Source organism: Pteropus medius, unplaced genomic scaffold (assembly GCF_902729225.1).
Source record: "Pteropus medius unplaced genomic scaffold, Ma_sr-lr_union100, whole genome shotgun sequence".
Classification (NCBI taxonomy): domain Eukaryota; kingdom Metazoa; phylum Chordata; class Mammalia; order Chiroptera; family Pteropodidae; genus Pteropus; species Pteropus medius.
Window position 1 is genome coordinate 8063998 of NW_024344378.1, and position 26975 is coordinate 8090972.

Here is a 26975-nt window from a genome sequence, read left to right on the forward strand (position 1 = left end):
GTACGTCCTACAGAAACTCAAGGCATTCATGCCATAGGAGGCACGTACTACAATGTTCATAAAAGTGCTGTTTTCAGTTGTTAAAAAAAAAACAACAAAAACTGTATACAGCCCAAATGCCCATCAAGAAAATGGCTGGGTAACTAAATTGTGGTATATTCATGCAATGGGATACTTTCCAGTAGGAAAAAACACAGCCTCACACAATAACAAGGATCAATCTTAGAAATATATTTAAGTGAAGAAGAAAACAAATCACAGAAAAACCCCATACAGTACAATACAACTTTTATAAAACTCGGAAAAAAAATAAAAGAAAAAAAGAAGCAAAAATAAGCGGCATGTTATTTAGGGATGCTGATATAAATAATAAACATATTTTGTTTTGTTTTTAAGGAAGGCGACCACGGACACATTCCAGATCGCGGCTTCTTCAGCGGTGAAGGTAGCGGGTTGACGGCAAGGGGCCCGTGGCTGTTGTGAAGATGCTGGGAAAAGTCTTATGCTGGGAACTGAGTTCATAAGGATTCATCATTCACTTGTATGTTGCTTGTCTTCTTTTATATGAGCATTAAGTTATAATTTCTAAAAAAAAAATGAAAATGTTGAAAACCGAGTCTGAGAAAAATTGAATAGCTTGATCAGGTTTACACAGCTAGTAACTGGTGGTGCTGGATTTGAACCCAAGCAATGTCCGCAAAGCCCACGCAAACCACTGAGCTATGCTGCCTATCGTGGGGTAGGCTGGTCTCGGGCAGCTCCAAACATCACCCACAGGTGAGACTAAGGGGCCTGGGTGGACTGATGTCAAACAACCCGTCTCTCTCCATGAAGGGACATGCAGACATCCCACGCCAGAAGCCATCAGGGTGAAGTCAGCGCTGGCCTGTTCTCTTCTCCCAGCTGGTATGAGGGGACCACAACCTGACTCATTCCACTGGACACACGGTGACCCTAGTTCACAAAGGGCTCTCAGAAATCTGCCTGCATTTACTCCAAGCTCAGCCTCTGTGCATTTACCACAGATGTGTAAAATAAGGGAGAGAAGCAGAAAGCAAAAGAGCAGGTAACCTCAGTCAGATTTCGGTTCAGGGTTCCAGCTCCCAACATGGCTCACAGCGTGTGAGAGGAGCCTGCCTTCGGGTGACACATCACGATTGCCCAAAGGACTTCTGCCCTCTCACGGCTTCCCAACGCTCAACTCGGTGTTCGCAAATAAGGGCAGTGACACCCAGAGAGGGTAAACAAACTGCTCCAAGTCAAGGCTACATGAACTTGGCCGATTGCCTTCCCTTTCTGGGCGTCCAGTTCCTCATCTGTAACAGAAGGGCTGACTCTGGGGATCCGTAAGGGGTCACCAGCTCTGAAAAACTTACAGTCGTCAGGAGAGCGAAACCCGGAGAAAATCCTCATCTCCCAGTTTTCCAGGTTCTTCTGGAAGGAGTACTCACTCCAGGACCTCTGCACTAGGAAGATCCCTCAGGTTCAAAATAACCAAAAAGTAAAAGAAAAAGACAAGAACATTTCAGGGGAAGAAAAAACAAACAAACAGGCAACCCCTGTGGCTCTATTTATCATTTAGGCCAAATTCTGGAGCGGCTTGGAGAATAATTTGGACTTCTTGTTCACTGCGTGGTTCTGATAGCAAACCTCCCCTCACCAAGTGAACACAAAGCAGAGGGAGAAGCGTGCAGAGGGAGAAGCATGCAGAGGGAGAAGCATGCAGAGGGAGAAGCATGCAGAGGGAGAAGCATGCTGCCGGTCGCGTAGCCGGCCCCGTGCGAAAACCACGGGCGCTGGTTTAATTCACCCACTGCCTCCCAAACTGCGCTCGAAGCAAAGTCAGATGTCTCCTTTCCAGAAAGTGGAAGAGGAAAATATCAATCTGTTTCGGGGAAAGTTACGAATTGCATGTGCCTGGAATACTTGATATATGACTGTAGCCTGGTGAGCAACAAGTGATTCTTGCTGTTGCATTTGATCTCGGGATGGTAATGTGCTCTCCTGACATCATCCAAATGGGGAATGACTGAGGATGTTTTATATAAGATGGTTGCAAACTTCAAAGGCCACTCTTAACCCCGAAACCCCCCCATCTCCCTCCCTTTCTTCCTCCTTTCCCTCCAGGCCCTCCTCTCCCTTCACCCGGCAAATTGTTTCGGGGCCAAAAGTGATTGTAGGATGATCAAGAATCAAGGAACTTGTGGCAGGTGGTACCACCTGTGTCTGGACAACAGCCTCACAAGCCACATCTGCTCCCCAGTTGTGTGCGTGGGGGGTGGGGGGTCGTCTAAGAAGCATTCCCAGAGGGGCCGAGCCAGCAGCCCAGGCCGCCACGAAGGGGAGCTGGCAGGGGCTGATTCCCCATCACCCTCTGTCTGTAAGAGATGGAGGAGGGCTCCCTAGGGACCTGAGTATCAGCATGCAGGCCCTGGTTACACCCCCACATTTATCACAGATAAGGAAACTGAGGCCCCAAGAGGTGAGCCCAAAGTCCCCCAACACTGAGGAGCAGGGGCAGAAGCAGAGCTCAGGCACCTGACTTTCTGCCCTGAATTCTCCCCCTACACCAACCTTTACCCGCATGAGTGGGAAGGGTATCCCATTCACCTTCGTCCTCCCTTAAATTAATTAAAGAGAACTTTCAGCAGGGCTTACTCTGTGCCAGGCACTGTCCTAAGCACTTTATACATGGATTAACTCATTTTCCAATCACATTAACCCAATGGTTCACAGCCAGAACTATTTTGTCCCCCCACCCCATTGTCATAATGGGATAAGGGGGTGCTACTGGCACCTAGTGAGTAGACACTAGGGATGCTGCTAAACATCCAGCACTGGACAGGACAGCCCCCCACAACAAAGAACGATCCAGCGTAAAATGTCAACAGTGCTATGGTCGGGAAACCTTACATTAACCCGTTGAGGTGATTTTTATTATTATTATTATTATTATTATTATTATTATTATTATTATTATTTATTGTAGCAGTTGTCATTGTTGTGATGGTGGTGGTACTGCTGATCATTCTCATGTTACAGATGTGGAAACAGAGATAAGTGACTTGGGGGTTCCCAAAGCTCGTAATGGCAGGGCCAGGATATAAACCTAGGCAGACAAAAACTCCCAGTAAGGACACAAGTTTCCCCTCTAATTATGCAGGGAATGCAGGAAGTCAAGTTCATCTAAAATGCCCCAGAAATACAGATCAAGCCAAAGACCTCGGCCCTCACGCAGATCCACTCCCCTCCCCAGCTGGCACATGCTCTCTGGCCTTTTTCTCCACACGTGCAGGAATGTATAGAGCTCTACAGTCCTGTTGTGTGATTGGAGAATACATAAATGAAATGGTTCTGTACTTAGCTTTTGTGATTTGTTATTTTTCACTTACCTATTGTCTTCGAAATGATTCCATAATAGAACGTGCAGGCATAGATTGTTTTCAAACAGCTGCTTACTATTCCGTGGTTTGGATATCATTACTCCCGTATCAATGAGCATGTGGGTTGTTTCCAGTTTGGGACTCTTTGAAACATATGGTACGGTGGTCAAAAGTAGAGGCTTTGGAATCACAGAAATCGGGATTCGAATTTTGGGTTAGCTGTGTGATCTTGGAGGAGTTCCTCAACTTCTCTGAGCCTTAGATTCTTTTATCTGTCAAATGGGAGCCTCACGGGCTATATGAAGAGAGATGAATGCAGTGCCTGGCACATAGGAAGGTTTAAAAGTGGCAGAATTTGCTATTATTATTACTAGGCATTATTATAACATACGAATGTGGTGGTGGTGATAATCCAATTAGTCAGCAGTCTGCCCAAGTCAGTTCACCCAGGAGTACCATTAAAATCCTCTAAGGGAAACTGGAACAAATGATGGATTATTTCATGTCCAAAGACTTGAAATACTTTCCCAGCTTTAACTCACTCAACTACAGGTCACTCATCAGGATCTGGGGACATGGCGGGGGTGGGGAGACTACAGAGGTTCATGTGGACCACGTTCCAACCTGACCAACACAGAAATGCCAGCATCCACAGGAAGACTCAGCCCATGAGTGCACACAGAAATAAAAATAATAATAATAAAAAAAGGACAGGGAAGTTCCATGCCCAGCTGACCCCTGAACTAGACTAGATTAAGACATGATACTTGACAAGCCCAGCTCATGATGCAGTGGGCCATGGTCAGCATGGGTTTCAGGGGGCGCCCCTATAGGAATGAGACAGCTCAGAGGCTGAGGTGGACCTCAGGGCTAAACTTTGTAAACAGGGCTCCATTTAGCTCCATCTTGGGTATTCCTCAAGAGGAGCCCCAAAGCCCGTTGGAGATGGAGGGATGAGGGATACCTCTTCAAGGGCCTTAAGCAGGGGTCCTGGGGCAGAGGCTTGCCGGGGAGCTTGCAAATGGAGATGATTATGCCAAGAAAAAGTTCCCTGTACTACTGTTTTTATTGCCCACATCCTGGATGGGAGGGCTGGGGGCAGGGAAGGAGCGGAAGCCAATTGTAATGGACCCCTGTGGTTCCCTTCCCCCTGCTCTTCCTTCAGGGGTCTCGAAGGGCTCTACCACTCTGGCCATGAAAGTGGGATCCTAGTGGGTGGACCGATTCCAGTAGAACACCTAGAAACAGTGACTGGTCTTGGGATGGCACATGACTCAAAATAAGCCAATCAGAGATCTCCATTTTTTCCAAACTAGGAGGAAAAGGGTAATAGCTTTCCTTCCTACGATAATAAACCTTGTGGGTATGTCTCTAGCTTCTGGCAGCTATGGAGGCGTCTACGAGCACAAGGCCAACACAGGAACATCCATGGAGCGACGGAGAGTCTGGCAGCTGTCCAAACCCCAGAAGCACTCCTCCTCATCCTCCTGGTTACCTAAGCCAACTGATTTATTTTTTGCTTAAGCCTATTTGAGTTGGGTTTCTGTCATTTGCAAATAAAAAGGTTCTGAGTAATACATCAAATAAACCTGATAAGGCAGTGCTGCAGCTGAGTATGGTTTAAGTGGGCGTGAGCAACATCTCAGCAACACCTGAGGCTCATAGATCAAGGGTTCCGGAAGAGTCCTTGATCATATTAGCCCCTCAAAGACCATCATCATTTTTCAAAGACAGGAGGCTTGTCTGACCCAAAGCAAGAACCAGCCCTATCTGTCCTTGGCAGTGGTCCTGCACTCCTACGAGCATACTAGACACGATTCTTCCTGAGGGCCAGCACATGCTCGGGTTCCTGAGGGGAAGCTTTGGAAAGAAAGACCCTCAACTCAGAGCTGGGCTGAGGATGCACATAAAAGCCCAGAGAGAAACTGAATCCTAGGCAGGGGGAAAACAGACTTTAGCCAGAAAGAGATGGGAAAGAAACAAGCTCCTGAAGGAACTGGCTCAGAACTCCCGAAGCCATGCCAAGAAGAGTAAGCCCAGGCATAGGGGAACTTGGTGACAGATCTATTTGAAAATCAGATCTCTATAGGTCAGACGTTCAGTACTCTGCCCTACACACATGGGCTCTCTCCAGGATGGCAGCTGTGCCTGGTCACCTGCCAGGCTCGGCTCCCAACCAACCAAGTGTCTAAGGGAGCACATATGCATACTTGCATGTGTACCACATGCATGTGCAAATGTGCAGGCATGTGTGCACTGGAACCGAGGGGCCCTGAGATGGAGCCCCTGGAGGGCTTGCTACCCCATGTGTGTCTGTGTGAGGTCGGAGGCGGGAGGGAGGTACGATGTTTGTAAACATGGTGTGTGCGGGTGAGCAGGTGTGCGTGCCTGTGAACAGGGCAGAGGAGGGAATGGGAGTAAGAAGTACTTAAAGATTATGAGGAAGTGGGGTAAAGGGTGGTGAGACAATGTGGGAACAGTGTGTGTGTGCGCGTGCGTGCATGTATGCACGTGCCTACACATGACAAAACAGGCCATGAAAACAAGGAGTCCGACTTGACTTGTGGAAATGAAATGGGTGGGGTGTATATCTACCTGCTGGGTGTGTATGAGGTGAGGACTATGAGTGAGGGGTCTGCTGGGGGCCTCCATGCTAGCCTTTCCAGGGGAGGGAGTGGGCAGGTCCACAAATCAGGCCCCCTTCTCCCAGAATCTGCACCCATATAACCAGAAAGGGCCATGGCAGGCTGGTGCAGCCAAGGCCCTCCCCGACCTGGAAGGCTGCCTGACTTGGAAGTCCTGCCCAGAAAGGAAGACTGGTTCCTCACCCCAGTGTGCCAATGCACCTCATGTGTAGCCTGGAAGCTGGGGAAATGAATTTGTTGGGAGAGATCCCTAATTTGCTTTTCTACTCCTAAGGCACCTCTGGGTGCACAGGCAAGGGAGGGGGAGCAAACCTAAGGTGGTGGTAATCTGTCTGTGGGTGCTCACTCTTGGTGAGCTCCCCACAAAGACCTTCAAGGGGGCCACCGAATCCATAGTGTTTAAGAAACACAAGCTGTGGTCTCACGGAAATGACTCTAACCACCAACGACGGACCACTGGTACAGTCCCAACTCTGCAAGGAGGGTGTAGGAATCTCTAGGATCTGCTGAGCCCATCTAAAGGGGGCTGGAACCACCAGGAACTCAAAACCACTTGTTTCTGGGCTGAGGAGCCAGGTCTCCCAGCATCTTGCTGGTGCACAAGTTAGAACAGGCTTGGCCTGAGTCACATCTCTACTTCTAATTCTGGTTCACGTCCAACACCCAGACGCCATGCTGGCTATTTGGTCCTTTCTGGCTGTCCATCCTCTCAGCTCTACCTCATACTCCCTAACCCAGGCCTTTTCCACCCAAACCAAAGGATACTCATCATCCTGCAGTTCCTACCGGCCCCGGGATTGACAGGGTCATTGGCCAAAAGAAAGTGGGCTGCACTCTGGTTTCACGTTTCTACGTCTCCCCAAGCACTGTGCATGACCCACGCCCCAGTTCCTTCCTCCCTCCCAGATGATGAAATCATAGCCTCGATCTGGACCTGTTCATGCCACAAGATACATTGTCAAAATGTTGTGATCTAATTGGGTCTTTTTCAAGTCAGCTGAAAATCATCAGGTGGGGAGCCAGATGGAGCTGGTGATTAATGAGGGACATTTGGTTGCTTCTCTACATCCATCATGGAGCCCATTTGGGCGGTGGCGTTCCAGTCCTCCGCCAGGAATGGGTATGCAAGGCAGACAACTGAGGCCAAGTTTCCACCCAGTGGAGGAGCCTCTCCTGGCTTCTGTGGGCTGCCCGGTGTGGCCTTTTCTCCATGAGGCTCCAGAAACTCTGGTCCACGAAAGGCTGCCTCTGAACAGGCCCCAGACTTGGGATTAGCCTCTGGTCCCCAAGCAGTCCCAGCCCCGTTAGAAGCCATGCGCGATGCTGCCATGCTCCAGCAAAGGGGAGGACAGATAGGAAGGGAGACAGAGCATTTCTGTGAGCCTGGGGAAAGAACTGGCTGCTCTTCCCTCAGATCCTGGTGTGGGGGCTCTGAGGCTCATTCTGCATGGCCGTCTTCTCTCTGTCTGACAGTCACCCTGCTCTGGGATGGGCAGGCTGAGGGGTTTCAAGGGAAGGTTCCCCCTGCACAGGGGAACAGCCTCAGGGGTGCTCTCCAGGGTGCTGGGCCTCCCACTTGCGGTGTGACCTTCAGTGAAATCTGCCTCTCTCTGAGCTTCTGGTGCCTCATGGGTAAAATGTGAGTAGCACCAGCCCTCTGGTTCTCTGGCTATAACTAGAGTTGTGTCCCCCACCAGGGCTACTGGGAAATCAGCTGGGAGCATTTTAACAATGCCGATACCAGAGTCCACCCCTAGCAACCGAATCAGAATCCCAGGGTTCCCTGGGCACTGGCATTTCTCACAGGTCCTTGGGTGGCTCAAATGCACAACCCAAGTACAGAACCCATTCACTAGAGGGATATTCCATCTTCAGCCCAGGTGAGCTCGGCTGACAGGAGGAGCCTGGAGTGTCATGTCTTGATTTCCTCATCTGAAGACTGGGGCTATTCGACTAAATTTGCCGGTAGGAATGTTTAGGGGTGTTAACGTCGAGAGGAATCTGAAAATATGTTGAATGGTTTTTTAGAGAGAAGGCAGATGGACAGTCCAAGATATCCTCGCTGTGGGCATAACAACCACATCTACCTATTATTCATTTATCCGACAGACATGTACTGAGCACCTACTGTATGCCAGCATCCCTGGGGATGCAAAACAAAAACGGTCCCTACCCCTGAGAACCTCACAGATTAGTGGGGGTGTGACATTAACCAGTCATCGCAGAGCATGGGATTACAATCTGTGATACCTGTCATGGAGGCCAGGAAAGGGCCAGTGTGAGGACCTGGGGACTTGGAAAGCGTCACTGAAGATATACCTGTTGAGCTGAACTGAAGAACAGGTAAGCAGGCCACATGGTGGCGGGAATAACCCAGGCTCAGGGAACAGCATTTTCTTGTTGGCTGCCTGGTTTCCTTCTCGTTTTCATTCCTTGGTAAATGTGCTGCCTTTGACTGCACACGAGCATTTAAGAGCAAGAAAGGTACCATGTGGAGTATGGTGGCACCACATTTCTGTGTCATAATCGCCCTTAGGTCTGTCTCTTCAGCTTCACTTAAGCTCCACGTTCTGCACATCCAGGGCCTGGCCTGGTGCCTGGAACACAATAGGTGCTCAGTTTATTTGTACTGGCTGGTGGATGAAGTGAACAAAATCTTACCTTTGTTGGCACACCTGCCCCCACTCCGAGCCAGGCCTCCAGGAGAAATTATAGCTCATCCAGGGAAGCCATTCTGCTTATCACACCCAGTGGTTCCCAGTTCTGGGTTCTGAGAACCTTAATGAAGGGGTTTGAATGAAGAGATTCTAAGAGCATAAGTTATCCCAACTGACAAACTCCTAACCGTCCTTTAAATGGTAGCTCGATGTCCCTTCCTCCAGGAGGCCTTCCCTAATGTTCTGAGAGCCAATGGATCAATCTTCTGTGATGCCATGTCACATTTGTCACATCTGTCACACATATTGGTTGTGTCCACCTCAACCTCCCGATATTTCAAGTAATAAGTTCCATGAGTTCTGAGGCCTATGCGGTTTGCTCGCCACCTAATCTCCAGCATATAGTCAATGTTCAATAAATGATAAATCAGTCAACATCATATGACCGGAGATCAATTATAATTACATTCAAAGCTAATCTGCATGCATGTGAAAGCATTCTGGCAAGTATGAGGATGAGGAGTGGGTGACAGGACTGACCCTTTGCTCCTGAAGAAGGCCTGACAGAGTGGGGTGGTGCGAACCTTCCGGCTAGCCCTGGCCTTTCTCAGTGTGGTAGCCCCACAGCCAGGAGCTGAGAGATCGCATCTCAAAGTCCAATCACCAGTGCTGTTGGAAAGCCAGCTAGCACAGCACTCTGCAGGTGACCGGGAACAGGAAGCAAGACGACAGTTCACTCTTTGAAAAGAAACTCAATATTAGTCTCTATTCCGAGTAGATATTGTCTCTCTCCAGGGTCCACAAACCTGTCAGTTAGTGCCGGTAGTGTGCGAACGGCCCCAGCTCGCTGCTGTACATCTTCCCAGCTGAACACTTTTGGTTAAAATTTCACACTCACCCTGAAGTTCCCAAGACCCAGGATTTGTTTTTTTGTGATGATCCTTTTCTTTGATCAGTGAGACCAGTGAAGTGGAATTTACTGCATCATTTATTTTACGTAGCTGGGAAGTTGTCTTCTAAATAGTCCCGGGTCCTTCCTTCCCCAGACTCCAGCGACTCTGTCTCATTCGGGGCCTGGCCCTAGGATGGGGAGAAGCTGGGGTGTCGTTGGAAGAAAAGAACTTTGCCATCGGAATATCTGGCTTCTAGCCCTGCCACTGCCCATGTCCTGCCTGTTTCCATGTCTATAAAATGGGACAGTCACACCTACCATCTGGGGTTATCGTGAGGCTTAAATGCCACGGTGCTGTGAAAGCCCTTTACTATTGTTATTCTGCCGTCTCATGGGGGGGCGGGCGGAATAGGATGGTTGTCCATAGGTCCCCAAACTAATTTCCCTTTCTGATCTCTGAAATTCTTTTAGTACAGGATTTCTCAACTTCAGCACTAGTGGCATTTAGGGTAGGATAATCCTTGTTGTGGGTGCTCTCCTGAGCACTGTGGGATGTTTAGCAGCTTTCTCTGCCTCTACCCTCTAGATACCAGTAGCATCCCCACCCCAGAGTTGTGACAACCAAAAATGTCCCAGATATTGCTCAATGTCCCCAGGAGGGAAAATCATCCCTGGTCAAGAAGCACTGCTTTAGTAGGACTGTCCTATTTCATCCCTTAAACGCGACAGATTGCCTGGAGAGAAGGGGCTCAGTGGTTCCAGTTTACAATGACGATCCAGTTGGTTCCACCCGTAATGAGCTGTGTGAGCTCGGCCAAGTCCCTAACCTCTCTGGGCCTATCTCATTTGCGAAAGGGGGATATGGGATGAGCTGCCCCGTAGCGTTCCTTCCCCCGAGTCCTTTCCCAAGAAACAGTTTTGCCAGGCTGCGGGAGGTGTTGGGGACCTGGTAGGTGAGAGGGATGGGAAGAAGGGATGGAAACACAGAAGATTCCAGATCATGAAGCCACCATCTCCCCTGGAACCAGCCCCACAGAGGAGACATCTTTGAGCTGAAATTGTTATTCCTCAGAGTTCCTTCAGAAGAGAGTATGGAATCGATAATGTAATAATAATGCTAACAGTGATAAACACCAAGTCACTGAGCCCTGAAAACAAGCTCCGTGCTGAGTTTTTACGTGCATTATTTCATCTACTCTTCACAACAACCCGAACGACTCTCTGAAGTAGGTATAAGTATTGCCCATTTCACAGACGAGGACAGAGAGGCTCAGAGAGGTGACATAACCTGCCCGAGCCTACAGAATTATCGGATGGTCAAGCCTGGATGCAGACCCCACCCTCAACCACCCTGCCCTCACCTCCAAGACTCCTCCCGACCCAAGCCTCAGGCTCTTTTATTCTCTGAAGTCCTAGTGACAAGAGCCGCACTGAAAATCTTCCCTAACTTGACCACTGGCCCTGGGATTGAAGTGAGACATGGGAAGAGCATCAGCCTGGGGAGGGAGCAGACCAGGGGCCGGGCTTACCTCGCCTGCTTGCTGTGCGGCCCTAAGCAAGTCAGTTCTCCTCTCTGAGCTCATTTGCTCACCTGCAGCCCCCTTTCAGACATGGTGCTAAGCACGAGGTTGGCTAAGTTAAGCTGCTGTAACAAATAACTCATGAATCTTAATGATGTAAAATAATACAATCTTGACTACTGCTCAAACTATAAGCCTAATGTGGGTCAACGGAAAGGGAGGGGGGTTCTGCTGCATTACAGAATGTTCTGTAATCATTCTCCACACCTTATGAAGCCGCCATCTCAACACGATGTTCAGGGGATTTGCTGCCACAGAGGGAAAACGGAGCTGAGTCTCATGCTGGTAATTAAACAAATACATCACTTCCAACCACGACGCACTGGCTACAACCATTGAGGCAGCCCACCAAACAGCAGAGGCCTGGAATACGTAACCCTGTCATGTGCTCAGGAAAGAAGAGCTCGACAGAGGTGAACATGAGAAGTCTCCACCTACATCCTGAATCAGGAAGGGCTTGCAGCCCCTCCCCTCAGCACGGATCAGCCTCATAAGTCCCAAAGGAGCACTTCACCGTGTTTGGAGCACTCCTAGACCAGCCTGCTGGGTCTTGGACACCCCTGGCAGGAGCCTGACACCAAGGCCACCAGCTCTTCTCACTGCCAACCTGCCAACCCAGAGGGACTCAGACTATGGCGCTCCCACCCCTCACCCTTAGCAGCCCTGGGAGCCCGTCCCCCAGGGCCGTTCCTTGACTCTGTTCACGTGACTCAGCCCCTGTGTTTTCGGGAGGAAGAAACAATTAGGGAGCACCTGTGTGCCTGGATTTCAACTCTTTCTCTTTAGGATTCAGAGAGGGAAGTGCGCAGGTGAGCCTGTGAAAGCCTCTCGCAGACACAGAGCAAGCCCTCGATAAACCTGGCAAAAACAAAATGGAAACAAAAATACCTGTTTAATCTCCACAACAAATTTGTAGGACTAGAAACGACGATGAGATGATGGTGGTGGTGGTGGTGGCGGCACTATGTCAGAGTTGTACATTTGGTATTTCATCTCATTGTCACAATAATCCAATGAGGTAGATTCTATGATCCCCTTTCCAGGCTTCTAACTATCATCTTCCAGTAGAGTCCAGGGCACTTCTGTTGGGTCTTTTAGCAAGAAACTTCTGTGGATAATATTTTAACCCAAAGGCATCTCCTTAATAAGTAAGATGTCAGATCCATGCAAGGTGCATAGGTAGGCAGGCTAGTTGGGAACCTCATGGCAATTTCAGATCCATCCAGAAGCCTCCAGTGTCCCTCTCCGTTCCTACAGAAAGGGTAGGACAGGCAGGCTGAAGACAAGAGCTGTGGCGTTAGGTCCGAGGGTTCTTGCATCAGAAGTCCTGGATTCAAATCCCAGCTTACCGCGTGACTGTAGTTTCTTGAATGAGCCTAAGTCTCGGTTTACCCATCTGTGAGGCGGGAACATGATCTACCTCAAAGGTTGTCGGAAGAATTAAAGTGGGATGAACAGAAAGTACATGTAGTGAAATAAAACGAACAAAGAGAGAGCCCAGAGGAAAACAGACTTGTCCTAACGACGCCCTGCACCAATTTGATTGAGCCCCTGTTGCAATTAGAGAGATTCTCTCTTGATTTATGTGTCTGGTAATAAAAAAGACGCCAATTACATGACTTTTACTACCATTGATTAGTTCCGTGTTGCTGGAAACTAGGTAGGTATGTCGAGAAGACACACCAACACCACATAATTTCCATGTGGCTTTGCCACATTCCTTTCTGGTTCTCCCTGCTGCTCTCTAAACACAGCATCTGCCCAACCCTTCTGGGATCTGGTCATTTCCCACCCTGACCCCAGGACTGACGCAAGGGGCTGCTAGTCCTGCTATGCCAAACTTTTCCCACATGCCAATCCTTAATACTTTAGACCATGGCTTAGCTTCCCTTCCTCCCATAAATATACTTGGGCTATTTTAGAAAGATTTTGCCAAACAGCCTCTGAGTGCTAATGAGTGTGACTTCGGAAGAGAATTTTCCATTAGTAGGGAAGAGAAAAAAAAGATATATATCACCTTGACATCTAATAAGCAATATTGGGCCCTTTGTTAGTCAGGGTTCTCCAGAGAAACAGAACCAACAGGATACGTAGAGAGAGATACAGATCAGAGGAGATTTATTCTAGGAATTGGCTCCCATGATTATGGACGCCGAAAAGTCCAATCATCTGCGGTCAGCAAACTGGAGGCCCAGGGAAGCTGGTGGGTGATTCCAGTCCAAACCCAAAGGCCTGAGATTCAAGGGCACTGATGTCCAAGGGCAAGAGAAGATGGATGTCCCAGCTCAGGCAGAGAGCAAGTTTGCCCTTCCTCTGCCTTTCTGTTCGATTCAGGCCTTCAATGGACTGGGTGATGCCCACCCACATAGAGGGTAATCTTCTTTATTCAGTCTACTGATTCGAATATAGGCTCTTCCGGAAATACCTTCACACACACACCCAAAAATGATGTTGTTACCAATAAGGTAACACATAAAACCAACCAACCACCACAGTTCCTTATCTCCTAACAATATCTTATGTGATAAACTACAGTTCTCAATGCTCAAGTTCAAAACTAAAGGTGCTTTTTGATGACATGCTTCATTCAACAAATGTTTCTTGAGCACCTACTACATGCCAGGCATCAGGCTGGGTAATGCCAAGGATCTGCAGGGGGGAAGGCCATGACCCTGCTCTCCTGAGGCTTCCGATCTCAGAAGACAGCACATATAGTAAAATATAACCAAAGAAGAGAAATGTAGATCCGTGGGAAGGCTTCCTGGGAGGAAAGAGGCAACTAGGCTGGGCCCTGAAGGATAATAACACATGGGGTCCCACTGCCTGAGGGTTCAAACCCCATCTCTGCCATTCACTGGCTGTATGACCAAGGCAAGTTACTTAACTTCTCTGCCTCCCTTTCCTTATATGTAAAATGAGCATAAAAATAACACCAATCCCATTGGGTGTTGTGATAATTCATTGAATTAATACGTGTTATAGTACAGGGCCTGCCACATAGTAAGTGCTCAATAAAAGTTAGTTTTTAAGGTATGAGTATCCGTTAAATAGGGCTAATAACAGATTATTTTGCTGCCAGGATAAAGAAGAGAAAAATTAAGTAAAGCACTTAGCACAAGGCCTAGCACATGGTAAGCACTAGAGAATGTTCCTATTTATTCTATGGTGGTTGCGCCTTGGCAGCAGGCGTGGGGGAGGCCAAGCGAGTGCAGGGCAGGCAGGGCAAAGCATTAATTAGCTCCCCTTCCTCTCTTTCCGGGTCCCAGGCCCTCCATTTAGCCCCACGCCCTTGGCTGCCAAGTGTCATCTCTGGCTCCCCAGCCCTGAATCCCCCCCGGAAGCTGGAGCAAAGGGAAGGCTGGTTTCTTTCGTCAGCTCTCCTCTGTTCTCAGTCAAATGTGCCGCTTTTCTGCCTGGCTTCACACATTGTAAAAAGCGGCTGTGTGCGGACTGCTTAGTGTCCACACGTGGGGCTCCTCCTGACCCGCTGTTCGCCCGCTGATGGCTCAGGGGCCCATTATTGTAATGGATTTGCTGCTGCGGAGAAGCAGGGGTTGTCGGCCTAATAAATTCCCGGCCTGCGGACCACGTCCACGGCTGTCCTTCATGGTGGCTCTCGCCCTAGTGGATTTGTTTGGTGGTTTCTGAAAGACTCATAGCACTAATGAGCATCCTGAGATACAGGCAAGACACCACCACAGTGGGAGAAGACAGACAAGCCTTTTTTGGAGAAATAATTCAAGTTTTGTTGGAGGAGGCGGGGTCATGGGTTTTTGGTTTTTTTTTTCCGTCCACCTTCTGAGAGCGTTGTAATACTGTCTTGCTACTAGGTTTCTTAAAAAAGTGCCACTAATGAAATGCATAGAAAAGTAAAAACATGTCATGCAAATGAGACACCTTTGGGAATTCTGAAAAACTAGTTAGAAGGGCTCATTAAGAAGCCGTTAAAAATAATTAATAATCATCTGCTTTTCCCAAATTCTTTTCAGTTCAGAAGTGTAAGCGACGCCATTTTTCCTTTGCTTTTTTGGAACACATAAACTTAAGTAGCAGGTCCTTCTTCTACCTGGAAATATTTTCTAAACGTTTCAGGAGTTTTTAAAGGTAATCCTATTTGTGCCCTTCCTTCCTCGGGTTTTCTTTTTCTGCATGAGCTGGTTCACACAGCAGATCGTTCGGCAAACGCAGTCAGCGCGCCATCGCCGGAGTGATTCTAAAGTCTCACTGGGAGAAAATTGTTGTGAGTTACAGGAAATTAAAAAATTCCTGCAATACCAACCCACTTCTCAAAGTCAATCTGTGGTATCCCAGCATCCACCCGACTCTGAAGTCAGGCCAGAATGAGTTTTGAAGAGTAATTTCCAGCCTTATGAAGGGTCACATCGTGTATTGAAGCCATATTGGCTTCTGTGTTTTGTAAATTTCGAACTCATTACTAAACCTTTGTCTCTTCTACCCCGAGTCTGGCTCTCACCTCGCCCTCATCAATCTGAGCCTTAAAAATCTAATGAAAAATGCCAAAACACATTTTGCATGTGGAAATGTGATAAAACACAAATTGTTACGAACCCAGGAGGATGGGCTTTCAAGGATGGGCGGGGGAGCTGTGCCAACGCTCTTCCGAGCCAGCCCACTGTGAGGCCTGTGCATGTGCCCACGAATAAAGAGAAACAGGGTTTCCCCGCTCTCCTCGGAGCCCCACTGCTCCCTGTCTTTGAGCGAAAGCCACAGGCAGTATCCACTCCACACGATTCTAAATTGTTTGGCCCTAAGTGCCCGGCTTGAAGACTAACCACGGGACATTTTCCTTCTAGAAGGCATGTACCAGAGGTCTCTGTGTTCCCACAGAATGCTGTTGGCCTCTGCCTACGTTCTCACAGAGTGGCTCAGTTAAGCTGAGGACACCTTGAGAGTTTCACGTGATACCTCACAGTGGACAAGGAAACCCCACCACTGGGCTCTGTGATTTCTGGGACATTAAGAAGCCGATAAAAGCGATGGGAACTTCTACACACACACACACGCACACGCACACACACACACACACAGTCCTCTCCCTCCCTCTCTCCCCCTCATTCTTGCTCTTTCTTGCATCTCATTTTAAAGAGTCCACAATAAGATCCCTCGATGCAGGCAAGTATTACACCTGAGCTCCCGTCAGCTGGGTAGATGGAAGCCTGGAGAAGCGAAAAGAACACGAACTTGGAGGCAGGTTGACCTGGGTTTGCAAGTCAGCTCTGCCATTTCCTGGCCGTGTGGCCTTTAACCTTTCTGAGCCTTGGTTTCCTCTCATGTAAAATGGAGATAATACCCAGTTTTCAGGTTTGTGCTGATAATGGGTAGAAACGTGGCACAGGGCCTGCTGCTGAACTTGACGCATGGGGCTCAGTAAGTGAAGTCTGATTCTGTTCAAATGGTTCTGGGCTCTGCTTTGGCAAGGGGAGGTAGGCCCCGGAGTTGGTTGCTGGGGAATTATTGCTGAGTGCTGCTCAGGAAACTCTGGATTCAGGGATGAACAGCTCTGTTCTTTAACACCCAACCTGACACCTCCTAATGAAATGTAAATGAGAGTTCTAACAAGCCTGGCATTTGCCGGGGGAAAAAGGTGCTAGCAGACAGTCACAGACAGGGCAGCCATTTGGAATGAGCCATTGTGTCTGTCTGTGTGGGGCTGGTTTGCAGAGAGAGGACGTCGGCTTTCTCCTATGAAGGTGGCCCCGATGTGGGGGCCTTCATGAAGACTGACCTCCCCAAGAAAGATCCCTCTGGGCCTTCCCAACAATCGTCATCACAGCCGGAGGGTCTGGTGACCGGACTGAAAATGGAGACGTCCTGACTCTGGGGGTTGGGCTGGCCCTCCTGGCTCCTGCCTCCCTTGGGCTAGTCGGGGGTAAGGGCTGCTTGGAGAGAGCCCAGGCCCATGGCCATCATAGGACCTGCACTCAGTGAACCTGTACAGACACAGCCTCCACGAGCCCAAGAGGCCAAGGCCCACGAGGGCTGCCGCCTGGCAGGGCTCTCCTAGGGGCACCTGTCTGACCGTAGCCCCCCTCAAATGTGAATCCTCCCGGTCTAGGACATGTGGTTCTTGAGACAAAGACTAGAGCCAGCCTCTGTGCATGGGCCCAGGGGCAGAGGCACAACGGAAAATTAGGCCACCCTCTTCGGAGAGAGCCGAACATCCGGGGTTTTTACAGCAGCTGTTTGGAGCTATTAGCCAGCAGTCCAGGAAGCTCATACACATTTTTATCTTTTTGGTTCCTGACCCATGGCTGGAGCGTGAGAACTACGCCTTTACAAGTAGTGCACCTAGCCTACCACCCAGCCCCCACGTCTCAGCTCAGCCAGCATGCTGCACTCCTTGGCCTGTCCCAGAGCCGGAGAGTTTGGAGATGCCATGCTACACTGGGGAGGAAATCCAGAGGCGAACTGGAGGGATCTGTAACTCAGAATGCATTTAGCGCCATACTTACGGACTCATCAAGGATGAGAAGGGGCCCAGTGAACCTGACTGCATTCCGTAAGGGTTATTGTCTACTATGGGGGTGGAGTTCTTAAATGTGGGGATGATCAAAAACTGCCTAACACGAAGGTATGCTATAACTAGCTCATTACTCTGTAGTTATGTTAACTTCTATCTTCTCTCAAAGGCAGGAACTTAAATTGATTTGGCTGTTCCTTCAGCACCTATGGAACGAATGGTCAATAAATTTCTTAAATCAATGAATAAATGAATAAAAGAATTAATTGCCCACAGAAAAACCTTGCCCAGCATCCAGCCTGAGGGAAGGCATGAGCTAAAGCCCTCAGACATCTGTGATGTCTCCCCGAGCCCTGGGGTCTCCAATCTCAAGGAGGACCTGGCTGCATCCCAGGCCCCCTTCTCCAATGCCAGAGATATCACAGAGTTTGTCCCTGAGTCCCCAGTGTGCTTGCTTTGGTTGCCCCAGCCCGCCGGCTTCCTCTTCCCAAGGAATACTTCCACAACCAGGGAGCGCAGGGAGCCAGTACCTGGGCAGCCACCTCCAGGCCTTACTCTGGCCCGAGAGTGTGGTCACTCAGCTGACAGGCTACTAACTACCCCTGGGCCACTGCCCTCTCAGCCAGCTTCCGTAAACTCTGTTCTACCTGGGCTCGCCCCTCTCCTCACTCAGACCTCAAATGTCACCTTCCCCACACCCCAACTGCGACAACCCAAATCCAACAAGCGTTCAGCACGTGATCCGTAAACAGGCTCATTTTGATCTTCCTGCCACCTCCGAACTGCTGCAGAGGAGATGATGGGAACAGAGTCCCTGGGGCGCTGTTGGGGCCTAATGCATCACATGTGCTGAGAGAGGCCAGGTCAGGCCGGACATTTGCAGCTCTGCTCCAAGCCGTCCTGGGGCTCCAGCTTCCTTGCACCTTGGCTGAGCTGGGAGAACGGAGTGGGAGGACTCTGGTGGCCAAGGCCACCAGCATGCACAGATCTGTCCCCACTGCGCTGCCCCATGGCAAGACATCTCCTGGTGGATTCAAATCTGTACACAGAATAGCATCTCTTCCCCACTGTTAGTCCATGAGAAGGAGATCCTGAAGGTGTCTCACCCCATTTAAATATTTCAAATTTAATAAAATGCATAGAAGAAAACATAGGAACTAAATTCAAGGACCTTGGGCTTAAAGAGGATTTTATGAATTTGACCTCAAAGGCAAGGGAAGTAAGAGCAAAAATAAATAAATGGGACTACATCGAACTAAAAACCTTCTGCTCAGCAAAAAAGAAACCATCAACAAGGTAAAGAAACAACCATCCAAATGGGAAAATATATTTACAAGCAATGCCTCCGATAAGGGCCTAATATCCAAAATATACAAAATATACAATCACAACAAAAAAAACAAACAATCCAATCAAAAAATGGGCAGAGGACCTGAACAAACACTTCTCCCTAGAGAACATTCAAATGGCCAACAAATACATGAAAAGATGCTCAACATCACTAGCTATTAGAGAAATGCAAATCAAAACCACAATGAGATCCCATCTCACACCTGTTAGAATGGCTATAATCAACAGGACAAGTAATGACAAATGCTGGAGAGGATGTGGAGAAATAGGAACCCTCATACACTGCTGGTGGGACAGCAAATCGGTACAGCCACTATGGAAAACAGTATGGAGGTTCCTCAAAAAACTAAGAATTGACCTATCATATGATCCAGCAATCCCTCTACTGGGTATTTACACCAAAGACTTGAAAACTCATACTTGAAAAGATATTTACACACCAATGTTCATAGCAGCATTATTCACAGTGGCCAGGACATGGAAGCAACTGAAGTGTCCTACGATAGATGATTGGCTAAAGAAGCTGTGGTGCATATATACAATGGAATATTACTCAGCCATAAGAAGAGATGAAATACTGCCATTTGCAACAACATGGATGGACCCTGAAATAATCATACTAAGCAAAATAAGCCAGACAGAAAAGGTTGAAAATCACATGATATCATATATGTAGAATATAAAGCTAAAAGCAACAAATGAACAGGACAGACAGAAGGGAGTGGGGAGGGGGAAAATAAAAAAATAAAATGTTAAAAAACATTTATGTATATATGGTATGAAAAAATAAACTGGCATTTAAAAATAAATAAAATAAATAAAAACAGAATGAATATCAGATATAAATAAATAAATAAATAAATATTTCCAATTTAAAATAATAGTAATCATAATCCACAGACTCCAGTCCCTCCCACTAAACCAGGTACCTGGCGATACTGTGTTAAAGGCACCAGTTTTCGCCTGCTATCAGAAGCACAATGTGTACAGGAAACAGGAAGTACAGAGTTACATGTGCAAATAGGCACCTACTATGTATCAGGCCCTGGAAGTCACAGGGGTCCAGTGGGGAAAGTTAGTCATTGGGTGAAGCAGCGGATGAAGTGGAAAAACTAAAACAGTAAAGTGGAAAAAACAGCTCTGACTGTTCCCAACCACTAGTCAGGATCTTGAACTGTCTCAAATGCATTTGGAGTCTGTCAACAGAAAGGTGGAGGACTTGAGACTCAGAAACATCTGTGAGTCCTTAAGGCTCCACAGTCCAACCTGTTGGAACAACCCTCAGAGGTGAGGAACCAGGAGATTCATCACATTCCCAAGTTACTGGGTGCTTACTCTGCTCCCCCACCACCCAGGTCGCTGTTCTAGCTCGCTGCAATCTACACCCACTTGTCCACCTCCCTGTGAAAAGGCCTGTCCAGCCCGTCAGCAATTAGAAGAGCCCTTCTCGGGGCTGTGGAACTGCTTTCCTTCCTGCTGTCACTCCCCCTTCTCAGAGGCCAGGACCCCAGGTATGACCAAGCAGCACAGTGGTGGGGAGTAAGGGAGGGGCCCCTCTCAGAGCCATGTGAGAGTTCGAGAAATCCGACATCCCACCCTGAGTTCAAAGCAGGATCCTCGTCATTCTCCCAACAACATGGCCCTGCCTGTGGGAGCAAGGGCTGGATTCTGACTGAGGTGGCCAGGAGCAACTCAGAGGCTGGGCCCAGGCCTGGTTACAGACATCGCCAGGCTATAGGAAGGCAGTGCCAGGAGAAACAGGGGTGAGGGCATCTGTGAGTCCATCCCAGGCAACCTAGGGCAATGGGAACACTGGACTGGATGCCTGGTCTACTACATACCAGCCAAGAGATCTGGTGCAGGATGCCTTACCTCCTTGGGCCCAGAACGCTTCCCTGGATGTTCCACAGGCCCTTCACAAGCTGCACATCCGGAGCTGAACCCGCCATCTTCCGCAGTTCCCGCTCTGTGCCCCAGTCCAGGGACTGGCAGCATCTTCTCCCTAGACCTCCAAGCTCCAGCTCCCTGGCCTCATCCTAGTCTCCCTGCAGCCAGCCCCTTCTCGGGCTTCCAGCGGATTCTCAGGTTTGCCACCTCAGCCTCCTGCTCAGCTACTGAGTAGATCCCTCCTCACCACGCCCAACGCCTCACCTTGGTCCGGGTTCTCATCATAACTTCCCTAGACTGGTGCCCAAGCCCCTGCCTGGTCTTCCGGCCTCTGGGGAGACGCCTCCAGGCCAGCATTTACAGAGCTACATGGTGGGCACATTTATAATCACAAACGATGATGATGATAACAGTAACTAATGTTTTTCAGTGCTTACCCTGCTGTCCCAAGTCCTTTGCCTGAATTATCATTTAGGACTCCTAGCAGCTCTGTCAAGGAAGTGCTATTACTGTCTGTGTTTTATAGATGAGGACACCGAGGCACAGGGTGATTAGCAGCATGCCGAGACCACACAGGAGTGCAGAGCAGAGCTGGGGTGTGAACCCAGACAGACGGACTCCTGCCTCCCCTCCCGAACGCAGTGGTTTTCTTCCTCATCGACGCAGGATAAACTTGGCGTAAGAACACAGCGCTTCACAACCGAGTGCACCCAAACCAACCTGTCCAAAAATGCTCTTATCGCTGTCCCCACCACCAGAGCTCCAGCCGGGCCCAACAACATGAAAACCACAGCGGAACACAGCGGATGCTTCCATGCCTCTGAACCTTTCTGCTTACTATTCTTCTGTCCTGAACACTGTTCCTACTCCTATCTATCCCCTTACCCAACACTCAGCTCTAGAAAGTCTCCTTTGACCTCCCAACCCCCTCCATCCACAGACCCCTGTGCTGACCCCGGCAGAGGACCCGCTACATCGTACTACAGCGGCCTCTTCAGTCTCCTCCATTAAAGTACGAGCTCGCAAGAGTAAATCTTATGTCTTTTTATCTCTGTATTGCCTGCATCTTGCACAGAGTGTGAATGAATGAGTGTGAGACTTTATTTCCAAAAGTAATGAAAGAATTTTGAATCAGTTATAATGAAACTGGGGGTTTGAATCCAGCTGCTCTGAATTAGAATCCCTGCCCCATCACTTATTAGCTGTGTGACACTGGACAAACTACTTTACCTCTCTGAGCCTCGGTTTTTTCATCTATAAAATGCAGGGAAGGGAATAAATCCTTCAAAGCTTTGCTTTAAATATTAAATGCAATAAATTTAATGAAGTGTTGAGCATATGGTCCTTGCCATTGAGTAGAAGCTATTATGATGATGATGATGAAGCTCATTATATGATTAGGCAATTACGTGAATAGTATGCACATGCTATTCGCATGTGCACCTGCTTGCCTGCACTGACCAGGGCACACGGCCCTGAAATGTCTTAGGCAGGATTCTCTGAGTAGACACTCTCCTTTCTGCTCCTTACACAATCAAGCCCAGAAGCCCTTTCCCACCACGGTACTTTCGCACGTGACACTCCTCTGCATAGGTGCTCCTCCCTCCACTGTTCTCACGGTTGGCCCTTTCTCATCTTTTAGGCCTAGGCACAGATGTCGCCTCCTCAGAGGGCCTTCTCAACCACTCTATCTGAACAGATGTCCCTGTACTCTCTACTCCCCCATTGTTCCAATTCGACCCTAGTTGGTTTCTTCCACGGCAGTTCAAAATATGTAAGGATTCTGTGCATTTGCTCATCCTTTCCACATTAGCCCCAAGATGGTGTGACACCACCATCATCCTCACTGTTGCGCCCTCGGTGCCTGGCACACTGCCTGGCACTTAGTGGGGAGCCCCGTAAGTAAATGCTGAGGGAATGTTGAATAAACATCCTCGGGCTCCACTCATCAAGAGCAGAGAAAAGGTGTGGGAATTTGCAGCCCAAGTCCTATCCCCGGCAGATGGAGGGGACCCCTCCCTTTCCCAGAAGCCTCAGTAAGGCCGCACCTGGCTGCCGGCAGTCAGCAGAGCTCAGAACCAGCTCACCGGAGACAGATTGGAGGGAGTTCAGAGGAGTGGGCCAGGCAGGATTAAGTGGACGGAGAGGGTGATTTATAAAGAAAGATAAAAGGGCCCAGCTTCATAAGGCTGGGCTGCAGGATTATTTCGATAACAGACTCCAAATGTTGGCAAGGTGTGTGCGCTGGGGGAGCGAGGATAAGTCCCCACAAAGGTGCAGAGGCGGTCACTGGGAGAGTCTCAGCAGACTGCAGTCGTGAGCTGAAGCAGGAACTAACAGCCAGAGCAAAGAGCCTGCCAGCATCCAAGGAGAACCTCACCCAGATGAGGTTCTGGGGCAGGCAGAAATCTACTTTGGAAATCCTCAGGGAGTTTATACAGCAGAAAGCAGGGGGTCTTCTGGAAAACTAGAGGAAAAAAGCTGCTTCCTCAGTAAGACCACTTTGCCAAGTATCTGAGAAGGAAGACACCTCGGCCGTCTTGTAGACCAGCGGTTGGCAACTATGGCTTGAGAGCTAAATCTGGCCCACTGCCTGTTATTGTAAATAAAGCTTTATTGGAACATGGCCCTACCCATTTGTGTACATATTCTCTGTGGCTGCTGGTGCACGACAACGTCAGAGCTGAACAGCTGCAACAGTGACAATAGGACTCCTTTTACGGACATAATATGCAGCCCCTGTGTCAGACCATTGATTGTTGGGTAAAGTGCATGTCACTTTGGAAGGGAAAAAAATGTCCACAGGGTCCTGACTGTGACTTCAATTATTTTTATTATAGTATTATTTAAACACACACACACACACGCGCGCGCGCACACACACACACACACACAGTTAGGTATAAACATAATAGGCTTTTAGCTCTTACACAACTAGAAAACCAAAAAACATTCTTGGATTAAATGCCAACAGAATGTCAAAAACATTAAAATTAAATGAACAGCGTTAAAATAATGCAGCCGATGGTGTTTCTGCTGAAGAGGCACTGCCGCTCTCAGCATGGCTGGCTGCTAGGGTGCAGATTCGTCTGCATTTGGCAAGGCTGATCTTAAACGAGTGCTATGATGACTCAATTCTCCCACTGAGTTTTTCTCTTCTAACTATTGCAAAAACTTTCATTCACACAGAAAGGCATGACATCATGGGCCTTTGGTGGATACAAATACTCAGCCGCATCTGCTCTTTCTCTTATTAGCCCCTGAGAATTAAAGTACATAGTTCTGATCTGATATCCTCTTCGACACAATTAAAACTCAGGCACTAAGATTCTGTGGCCAGGTAAAAGGTAACCAGCCAGATGAGCCAGAAAATATTTAATAAAGCACTTACATATTTGCGTTTATTTATATAATAAACACATTATTATTTCTGATAATATTTGAATTACCAGTAAAATAAAAATAGACTATTTTAAAATATCTCTTAGAGAGTCTCCACTGGTTTGAGATCCCAGTTTGAAAAGTCGAGATTTACCACCCTCTGCCTTTTCCAAATAGGGAAGCTGAGCCCCACAAAGGATCATGACTTATGAAGGACCCATCGCAGCGGGAGCTGGGGCTGACGCGAGACTGGGTTGGGGATGTGCTGACTCCAGGTGCAGGGCTCTCCTTCGCAGCTCAAGAGTGGGCCCACGAGAACAGCTGACCAGAGCCGAATTCTGCCCACTGGATCCCGGGGGGGCGGTCAGTAGCCAGAACCGCCAACTATGATGTGAACGACTTCCTCAGGAGGGGGCTGTGTCCTCCAGACACAATGAACAACACCTGAAGCCATCATCCCGGAGGCATGCCCGGGGGCCCTGGGGCTGACGGCTGGCTGGAATGGCGTCTAAGAGCCCCTCACAAAGCTTTCAAAATGGAGGCAACAACACTAGGGCACCTGCAGCAGCAGAGGCCTCTTCCTTATCCCAAAGAGTATCGCAGGAACCCCCTGGGCTCAGAGAAGACTGGACCATCTGAGCTCAAAAGTTAAGCCAAGTCCTCACCGTCCTAGAAAACTGCTCATGCAAAGAGATCATATGGCTGCCACCCAAACTGCTGGAGGCCAGCAGATCGCCGGGCACGGTGGTGGCAGCAGTTCTGTCACTGGGGGAATCCAGCTCCTACAGGGCCAGGCCTGGAGACAGACACGTGAGCAGCTCAACCTGGCTGCAGGCTTTGCAGGGGTGCAGCCCCTGTTCTTGAGGCTGGTCAGGCCCTGGTCTGCCTTTCTCTGCCTTGGGGAGGATCCCTCTGGCCAGTAGAGAAGCAGAAAGCAAACCCACAGTGGTGGCCTTCTCAGCGCAAGAACAGTACCACGCTCGTATACTGCCTATCCAGAATGCATATTTAAAGACATGAAACTGGTTGGTTCAGAGAAATGAGAATATGAGAGATATTCCAAAATAGGGCTTTGCAAATTTTTTCAGTAACAGGTCAGGTAATAAATATTTCAGACTTTGTAAACCACATGCAGTCTCTGTCATATATTCTTTTTTTTTTTTTAGAATCTTTTAAAACTATGAAAACTATTCTTAGCTCACATACTGTACAAATACAGGCCGCAGGTTGACCTCGGCCCACAGGCAGTAGTTTGTCAACCTCTGTTCTAGAACATCACTAACTTCAAGACATGCCCAACATGATCAACTTGGCCTTCATGGCACTGCAAATACCTGAGAAGCAGGCCTGCTCCCATCCTCATACTCACATACACGGACACACACACGGACACACATATTCACACATAGAGACACACACTGACTCAGCGTTCTGTCCATCAGACAAAAACACATTCTTTGAAAATAATTTCCAAATTTGCAAAGCATACACATGCCCTAAAGTCAACTCAAGGTCAACATGTAATGCGCAAAGCCACCATATCCAGGGCTGGGAAGCTAGTGACAATTCCCATGGGTAGATAAGGCACAAACAGAGGCGATCAGAGTAGGGAGGCAGGGCCTTGCTGGTCATCTAGTCTGAAGGTTTCCAAACTGTTCTTTGGGGCCATGAGGTCTTTAAGCGGGGGGAGGGGAGTGGCCTCTGGAGGTCAGTGTTCCAGAATACCACGCTCGAACCAACTAAGGTGCCTCACTTTTAGTCTTGTAGGTACGGAATTCCTATCTAAAAACTCATCTAAAGGTAGGATTTCATGGCAAAGTGGAGTGGGTGGCTGTTCAACTAGCCAGCTGCCTCACATGTGGCCCCTGTAAAAGTTCTGGCAAGATCAGCCCATGTGCTCGCCCATCCACTGAGGCTGAGAAGCAGCAGTCGTCACTAGACAGGACAGGTGTTCTCTGGTTTGCTACAGTCCCCCCTACTCCCTTTTGCTTTGAATCTCCCTGTTTCACTAATTAATAAGATCTGCCTGACCCCGGAGGCCTTTGAGTTTGTGAATCCTACTCAACACTGTCGCAGCTGCCATAACCTGACACCGCTTCCCGAAGAGCAATCCTGGCTAGTTCGGCAAAGTCACCATTAGAACCCAAATGCTGACGTGACCAACAGCTGCCAGATCCTACAGGTCTTAGGTAACCCTTGACAGATCTTGATATTTTCTTAATCTTTTGGATTTATTTACATCCTACTGCACTGCAAAAAAAGTATTAGAGGCAGCCTGTAAATATACATAATAGCACAATAAAATTTAAAAATAGATAAACGATCTGAGGAAAGGAAAATAAAATTAGAATAGTAGGATGAGGCCCGAAGAAAAGTTAGGACATGAAAACACAGGTTCTAATAGTAAGCAGACATTTTGCAATCATGATATGAAACACTATTCCTCAAACTGTAGCAAAGGATATGAACACCTGTGAAAAACTTCATGCAGATATTTATAGAAGCTTTATCTATAATCACCCCAAATTGGAAATAAATGTTTTTTTAACTGGCAAATGGATAAACAAGGTGTGGTACACCCATATTATGGACTAAAGCTCAATAAAAAGTCGAGCGATAAATAAATAATCAAGCAATAAAAAGTAAAGACTATTGATTCACACAAGAAATATGGATGAATCTCAAAAGCATTATGCTAAGTGACAAAGACTATATCCGA

At 48.3% G+C, this 26975-nt stretch overlaps 1 long non-coding RNA gene across 3 annotated transcripts in view; it reads right to left on the bottom strand.

Moving 5' to 3' along the window:
* Window positions 1–210: 210 nt before the first annotated feature.
* LOC120609044 (uncharacterized) overlaps window positions 211–26975 on the bottom strand; it is a 56792-nt gene continuing 30027 nt past the window's right edge. For 2 of the 3 annotated variants that reach the window (XR_005654635.1, XR_005654636.1), the window contains exons 2-4: window positions 8348–8625; window positions 1377–1478; window positions 211–585 (exon numbers count right to left, since the gene is read on the bottom strand). This is a non-coding gene — a long non-coding RNA (uncharacterized LOC120609044). The remainder of the gene's footprint in view (window positions 586–1376; window positions 1479–8347; window positions 8626–26975) is intronic. The other variant, XR_005654634.1, reaches the window with a different exon arrangement.